The sequence below is a fragment of the Drosophila bipectinata genome, chromosome 2L, assembly GCF_030179905.1.
Source record: "Drosophila bipectinata strain 14024-0381.07 chromosome 2L, DbipHiC1v2, whole genome shotgun sequence".
NCBI lineage: Eukaryota > Metazoa > Arthropoda > Insecta > Diptera > Drosophilidae > Drosophila > Drosophila bipectinata.
Window position 1 is genome coordinate 22,657,346 of NC_091736.1, and position 7,355 is coordinate 22,664,700.

The window sequence follows — 7,355 nt, forward strand, 5'->3', positions numbered from 1 at the left end:
AAAATTTAGGGTACATTTTTCTAAAATTAATGGCGTTTCCTTTCAAAAATGTAAAGCAAATTGCCCTTAAAATAAGAAAAAATTTTCAAAAAAATAGAAAAAAATTCTTAAATTTATGGTTTGTTTTTCTAGTTTTCAGAAAGTACTTTTCTAAAACTAAGGAAAAAATGTCTTGATTTAATGGCGATTTTTTTCTAAGCCCCAGGGCAAGGCGCCCTAAAATTAAGAAAACCCTTTCTACAATATATACAAATATTTCTTAAATTAAAGGTGACCTTTTCTAAATTCTAGAAATTTTATTTCTACATTTTACATTACATATTACATCATACATTTACATATTTTTACATTATTTTTACATTTACATTTGTTTTCTTTGATAGCTCTCTTCAGTTCTTACTTTCACATAATACTTTATTTATGGTATATAATAAATTTGACCCTCGAATCTTGAATTGTATACTTGACTTTTAAATTTCCAGTAGCACCACGTTTTCCCCTTTTGGTGGGGACTAGAATAGCGTGAATCATGTGCGTCCTTTTTATCTGTGGAAAATAACGTCAATTAATATTGCGATATAAATATGAATGTTTTAAAACATGTTTTAAGGTAGTGTAACTATTGCCTTTTTACCTTTGCTTTGTTGAGGAAATGTTTTTAGAAAGATAAAACTCTGGACTTCCTTTAAAAGAAATGAGAGAAATATTGCAACAATCTATGAATTTATTCAACAAATGCATTAAATAAAACAAAATTAATGTATAAAAAATATTACCAATTTGTGTTCACTATTCTGCTTAAGAATGGGCAATTCCTCCATAAGCTAAGTGTAGCTACACTTGTATCGTCCTAGAAAAAGAAACTTTTGCGCCACTCAAAAGTAAGATCAAATTTTGCGTTGACCTCTTCACAAGGCTAAGCTTCACCTCTTCACTATTGAACATCAGCAATATTACCTGAAAATGTATTTGGAAAATGATTTTCAACCTTTGAAGAGGGGCGTAATTTACCAGTTAATAATTTTTTCTCCTTAGCCTTCAGGAAAGCAGACCTTCTGGCTTTTTTCCGATGTTAAGATCTATCATGTCTTTCCACAATTAGCTCTAGATTAATTAAATTAGTAATTAAATTAAATTACTTATTAAATTAGTAACGTTTTTAGTAACTTACCAGCGAAAAGAAAAGGCTTCTCAGTTCATTTTTTTCAGTTCATCCATTAGCACTTTTTAAATAGACTTTTTAATAAACTTGTAATGTCAACATCTTAGAGATGTAAGACTCCGTTATTTATGTGATATTTGATAGTTCAAATATCGGTACATTATTTCTTAACATAATTTTTTGTATTTAACATGTTAAAACTTTATACATAAAATATAATATAGATCAGTCTGCATTTATCTGCCCGTGCTCTGCCACACACACAGTATAAGTGTGTGAAACGTCATGACGCGTCATGCTCAGAGCCTACTTTCTGCTTTCTGATATACTAATGCGTTAAAATCATATCAATGTATTGGGTGCCGACCACGGACAGAGATAAAATATAAAAAAAGTTCTATCTTAAACAAAATATTTCTATTTTCTAGGGTTACCTAAATTAAAAGGTAACACTGTGCATTTTTAGAAAGGAATATCTATATTGTAGAAACAGTTTTCTATTTTTTAGGGTTAGTATCTTTTTAAGAAAGAAATTTCTATATTGTAGAAACAGTTTTCTATTTTATAGGGTTAGTATCTTTTATGGTAAGCCTTTCTATTATTAAGAAAATATTTCCTGAAAATAAGTCATAATTTGCCTTAATTATAGAAAAATGTTCTTGATTTTAGGGCGATTTCAGATTATGGCGACTATTTCTATATTTTAGAAAAACTTCTTTGATTTAAAAAATTTTTCTTGTTTTCAGAAAATTTTTTCTAGAAACTACAAATTTTTTCTTGTATTTAGAAAAAATTAAGTTTTATGGCGAATTTCTAAATTTAAGGGTAAATTTTATTTTGAGTGTACTTACCCCTCCAAGGGCAAAGTGTATGGCCTGGTGGTCGCTGAAAGTAATAGCATCACTGACCTCCCAGTTGCACCTCCTAATTAGTGCGCTGCTAACGAAGGTGATGTCGATGATAGATCCACGCCCTGCCTTGCTGTACGTCAACTTTTGGCCTCTATTGGCCAAGACCACGTCCAGTGCCGCAAAGTGTTCCAGGAGACTGGTACCCCTCTCGTTCGGTGCTCGGCTTCCCCACTCCGGGGACCAGGCGTTGAAGTCCCCTCCAATGACCACCGGCGATCTGCCTCTTGCATCCGCAACCAGGCTTCGTAGCATTCTTTGGTAGCGCGAGATTTCCCATCTTGGCGGGGCGTAGCAGCTGTAAAATGTAACCCCATTTATTTTAGCCCGGACAAAACCTTCACTGGATGTCCTAATGTCCTGTGGAGCCGTCTCCGTTGACCACAGAGCCGCACCCTTGCAGCTGCTTGTCAGCCATCCGTTTCCTGGGATGCTCCTATATGGTTCCGAGATGAGGACTACCTGTGTCCTTTCGTCTCTGACCGCCTGCCTAAGCAGCGACTGAGCCGCCTCGCAATGGTTGAGGTTGAGCTGGGTGCACTTCATTAGCTTTTCCTTTGTGAGAGGGCGCTCCTAAACATCGGACATTTCCCACTTCCTGCTATGTGTCCTGCTTCCTTCCCGGCGTTGCTGCAGAACGCACACCTTGGCTCTTCCGCGCAGTCTTTTGCCATATGGCCGTCCTTGCCACATCTCCTGCACATTCGTGAGCGGTCGATGGCGCTCTGACATTGTTTCGCCATGTGCCCAAACTCGAGACATCTGAAGCACTTAAAGACTCTGGTCCTTTCCCTGAGTGCACCGCACCCAGCCTACCTTCAACCAGCCTATCTTCATTGCTTTCCGAGCACACGCTGCAGGCAATCTAATTATGGCCGTCTGCGTCTGGCCAAAAGCCTTCCTTAAAAGGATGTCGCTTACCGGCACTCCTGGAGATACCACCAGCTTTCCAATGGCTTCAGAAACCTCCTCCTTTGTAGTGATCTCGTCCAGATCCCTGCACTCGATTTCGATCTTGTGCGACAAGGAGCGCACTTCCACCTGATCACCTACTGATTCCGAGACCAGGGCTTTGAAAGCTGCTGTTTCCTTCCCAGTGAGGTCCATGCTAGGGTTGACTCTAGCCCTTACGAGGTGTAGAGTTCAGAGTCAGATCCGCGTTGGTCAGGTATGGTTCATCTGCGACACCTAAGGAGCGTTTCCTGGAGACTTGCCAAATTTTAGCGGGACGGGGGCAGAAGCTGCATTAGCTTGGCAGCCATTTTGGCGGGAGTTCACTCCGCGTACTCAGGTGCCAGAATACAGCTGTCCGTCAGCCCAGGGTTCGTCGTCTCAAAATCCTTTTTCCAGTTACCTATCCCAGGGCTTTACTGGACTCAGCCCTGGTCGCTATCTCGCTATTTTGGAGAAGATGCCTTTCGGGTTATGGAGAAAGGTTGCGAGTAGCTCCTTGTTACGAAAGAATTCTTGGCTGCCGCTGCCGGGCGGGAGGGGGCTTAAAGGTTTGGGGGTTTCAAAAAGATTATGAATATATAAATATATAATATATAAATCGGCCCGCGGCGACAGTTATGCTCCCACACTGTCAGGGCTGCATTAGTAAACAGCTGACAGTACATTGCACTTTTTTGGTGGGTGGCCACGCTCGTGTTCTTTCCGAAGAAAAATCTCACGGAAGCCGGAAGAGCTGCAAAGAGAGTGACCAGAAGAGAAAGTGATCTCCCCGTCTCTTACCTTAGCGTTGGCGCCATCAATCCGGACACGTCGGATGAACCCGGATTAGGGCGTTTCGAGGCGTGCCTCGATGTTCCCTTTCAGGTAAGACCCTCGCGCACCTGATGAGCACCTTTATGTAACACTATGTTTCGCGCAGGCACACTACGCGTCTGTCCGCTTCGACCTCCAACCTTCAACCAAGCGGTTTTTAGCGGCATAAGTATGTCTTTAGTGTTCCGGTACTATTCGATCGAAGTATCTCCAAAAGATGTAACTTCAGTTGCAATTCCAATGCGTTTTCAGATACTTCAGATACTTTCTGTCAAGCTCTCAACTTGCTCCTGAAACTTGCTCCGTTGTACAATGTTCTCTACAGATTCAAACGACTTTGCAGGTAACTGAAAACCGCATCACAATAAGAAACAGACCCAAATAATAACCATCTATTCCAGTTTATAAGTGCTCTCTTTAATATTAAATTCAAAATACACTCCATACGCGATATCAGAATATCAAAATTCTAAATCAAAATCCAAAACAAAAAGAAAAATTTTAAATTTTTTCAACTTCATCTTACGTTATCTTAGCCTATATGCTACATCCATAGCCTCTATCATATTTAGAGCTAAACCTTTTTTTTATGGATTTACGCTTGTTTAGGTTCTTTGGGCCCATCAAAGATACAGATTCCTGTAAATAGGTCGCTTCTAGTGTTGCAAGGGAAGGAATGAGATGGCTGTGTGGTGCATGTGCAGTTACATTTAAATCAGTGATCGGCACCCCAATACATTGATATGATTTAAACGCATGAGTGTTAGTAACGAATAGCAGAAAGTTTTCTGTGAGCATGACGTTTCACACATTTATACTGTGTGTGTGTGTGGCAGAGCTCGGGCAGAGAAATTTCCTATGCCCTCGGGATAGGGCCGTGCCGACCACTGATTTAAATACTAAATAAAAATAGGAATTAGGAGGATAAATGTTACTTCTAAATTCTTAACTCCAATTAATCTAACGTATTAAACTTCTCTTATCCTAGTGGTAATTTGCTTGGCCAGTGCTGGAATCAGTGTTGGATATGAGCCGTCGTGGAAAATGTGGAATGATAGTACGAGTTCGAAGCAACAGCGACACACGACGCAGACACACAGATGAGCCAAATTAAGCCAGCTTCTCCGTTTCATTGCTTTGCTTGGCTCCTATTCTACGAAATTTTCCCACGAGAGAGTTCAATGGACCAATACACCAGTTACTTTGGCACGTGGATTCTATTTCTGTATGATTCCTCGTAGATTACCTTTTTGATTCGACTGTTCCCTTTTGATCGCGAATTCAAAGAGACGATAAGTTCTAGGCTAACATTCGCTGCTACGTGACCGTTAAAATCTCCAAACCTTCCTGTTTGGTCATTGAGGGTTTTCAATAACGTAAATTTGCTCCAACATAAAAAGGCCGAATTTAAAAAGTGTACGTTATAATTTATTTATTTCTGCCTGACCCGACACTTCCAGTAACAGAACTTTTCCTGATTTTCTCTATATCTGCCTCTCAGAGAAAGTACGAATCGTATATCTTTGAGTCGGATCGAGGCGACTATATCGCGCTCCCCGTTACTGCATTCGATACCCTATATTTTGGCTAAAGCATTTCCGACTGCCCTTGCAAATAAAACTATCCGATTTTCCTAACCTTTGACCCCTCAAGTATGGAACCGAGCCTTTTACGATAACTTTTACGGAAAAATGTAAATATAAAATACGTAATGTTTAGTAATTTAGTAATTTTTGTTATGATATTAAAATCGTTTCGGTAAAGAGACATGAAAGTATCACAAACAAAACAAACTTCGTGGCCGTTCCGTTTCTTATCCGTTTTGGATCAAAATTAACACTCGTTTCACGTTTTAGTTTCGTCCAACTCACGTTTTTGATATCCTTTACGAAAATTGGGTGCCATAGGACTAGCCAGTTTGCTTAAATTAACGTCAGGCCGAAGGGTTGTTCAGTTATTTTAGGGCTTTGAAAAAGCATTAAAAGAACAAGGGAGTGGTCTGATGATGAGTCCGAGACTGCTTTGGCACTTATTATATTGTGAGGTATGTTTTTTGCCACCGCAAAATCAATGTGGGTATGTAGGGCTTCCATGGGACACAAAGTTTATTTCTAACATTTTAATTGCATTGTACAATAGACTCCCTTTTGGGAGTCACTACAATGCCAAACATACGCAAGTATCAAGTCTAGTCTCCTGCGGCTATAAAACGATTCCCAAGTAAATTGTAGGTGTCCATTAATTGTCCTTTCGAGATTGAGAAGCGAGGAGGGCAGTAAATGACAGGGATAAAAGCCTACAGTTACTTGGCTGAATTTGTATTAATATGCTTGCAAGAAGTTTGTGGCAAATCTTTTGTGAAATTGGTGTTTGACGCGTTCTCTGACTAGAACTCCACCGGTTCTGGTGTGGGCTTTGCTACCGGATGATCTGTACGGCAGATATTTGTACTTATTTTAAAGTTGTATTTGCTTGTAAGATGCGTTTTCACTAGTAGCATAACGTTCTACATTGATATTCGTAAAGTCTGTATAGATCATTTAGACCAGTGATCGGCACTCAATACATTCATATGATTTTAACTAGCACCAGAGGTGCTAGGATCTCCAGCCAGGCTGTGCCTCAAGCATTCGTGGTGGAACTCCCCCTCTCCTGGGCCAACGCGTTGGAGTTGAAATCCCCTGGGTGTTTGCCTCTGGCATCTTCCCCTAGCTCTTCTAGAGCCTTGCAGTAGGCATCGAGAGGCTTGGGCAACTATAGACCCATGTGCCTCCCCACTGGATTCTAACGAACTCTTCACATCTCCTCACTTGACTTGGCTTTTCCGCGGAACTGTTGCAGATCCAGATTGCCGCCTTGCCCTGGATGTTGGTCACCCGTTCTTCGCCTGGTCCGACGTTGTAGGGCTCGCTTAGAAGCGCTATGTCAGCATTCACTTCAACAACGGTGTGTCGCAAAAGGTCCTGCGCCGCTCTGCAGTGATTCAGATTGAGCTGGATTACTTGCATTATCTGTCATTGCTTCATTGGAGTGCGGACACCGTCGACTTCCTGCTAGGTGTTTTGCCTCTGTCTCTCCTTTTGCTGGCAAACGCACTAGGTACTCTCGTTGGCTCATTTGGATTTTATTCCCGCTTTTGCCACAGCGGATGCAGCATGCGCTCCTATCAGTGGGGCTTCGGCACTTGCTCGCAATATAGCCAACTTCCAGGAATCGGTAGCACCTCGATTGACTCTGTCTCACCCGAATCCGACAAACGGTCCATCCGATCCTTACTGTCCCTTTGCTCGCAACTTCAGTCGCAATCTTGCTGAGCAGACCAATGATAGCGGTCTGCGAGTCCCTGGATCTTGCGCGCAGGCTCCTTCATGACCGATTTCCCATCCACTTCGAATTTCTCGGCCAAAGCAAGCCGAATGTCCTCTTCCGTCCCTAACCTCCAGATACTTTGTCTTGCTGTCCTCGGACAGTGCTCGCACTTCGGCAGCTCCCTGCAGCACCTTTTCGAGGTTCTCCCT

General features: G+C 41.5%; 1 long non-coding RNA gene across 2 annotated transcripts; it reads right to left on the reverse strand.

Annotated features, from left to right (window-relative positions):
- Positions 1-2: 2 nt before the first annotated feature.
- LOC138925891 (uncharacterized) lies at positions 3-1,548 on the reverse strand. Of its 2 annotated transcripts, XR_011442120.1 has the most exons (4): positions 1,172-1,548; positions 1,012-1,104; positions 635-957; positions 3-546 (listed from the first exon to the last, which is right to left on the reverse strand). It is a non-coding gene; the product is annotated as an uncharacterized lncRNA (long non-coding RNA). The 2 variants fall into 2 exon arrangements; XR_011442119.1 differs by having other exon boundaries at positions 3-957.
- Positions 1,549-7,355: the final 5,807 nt, after the last annotated feature.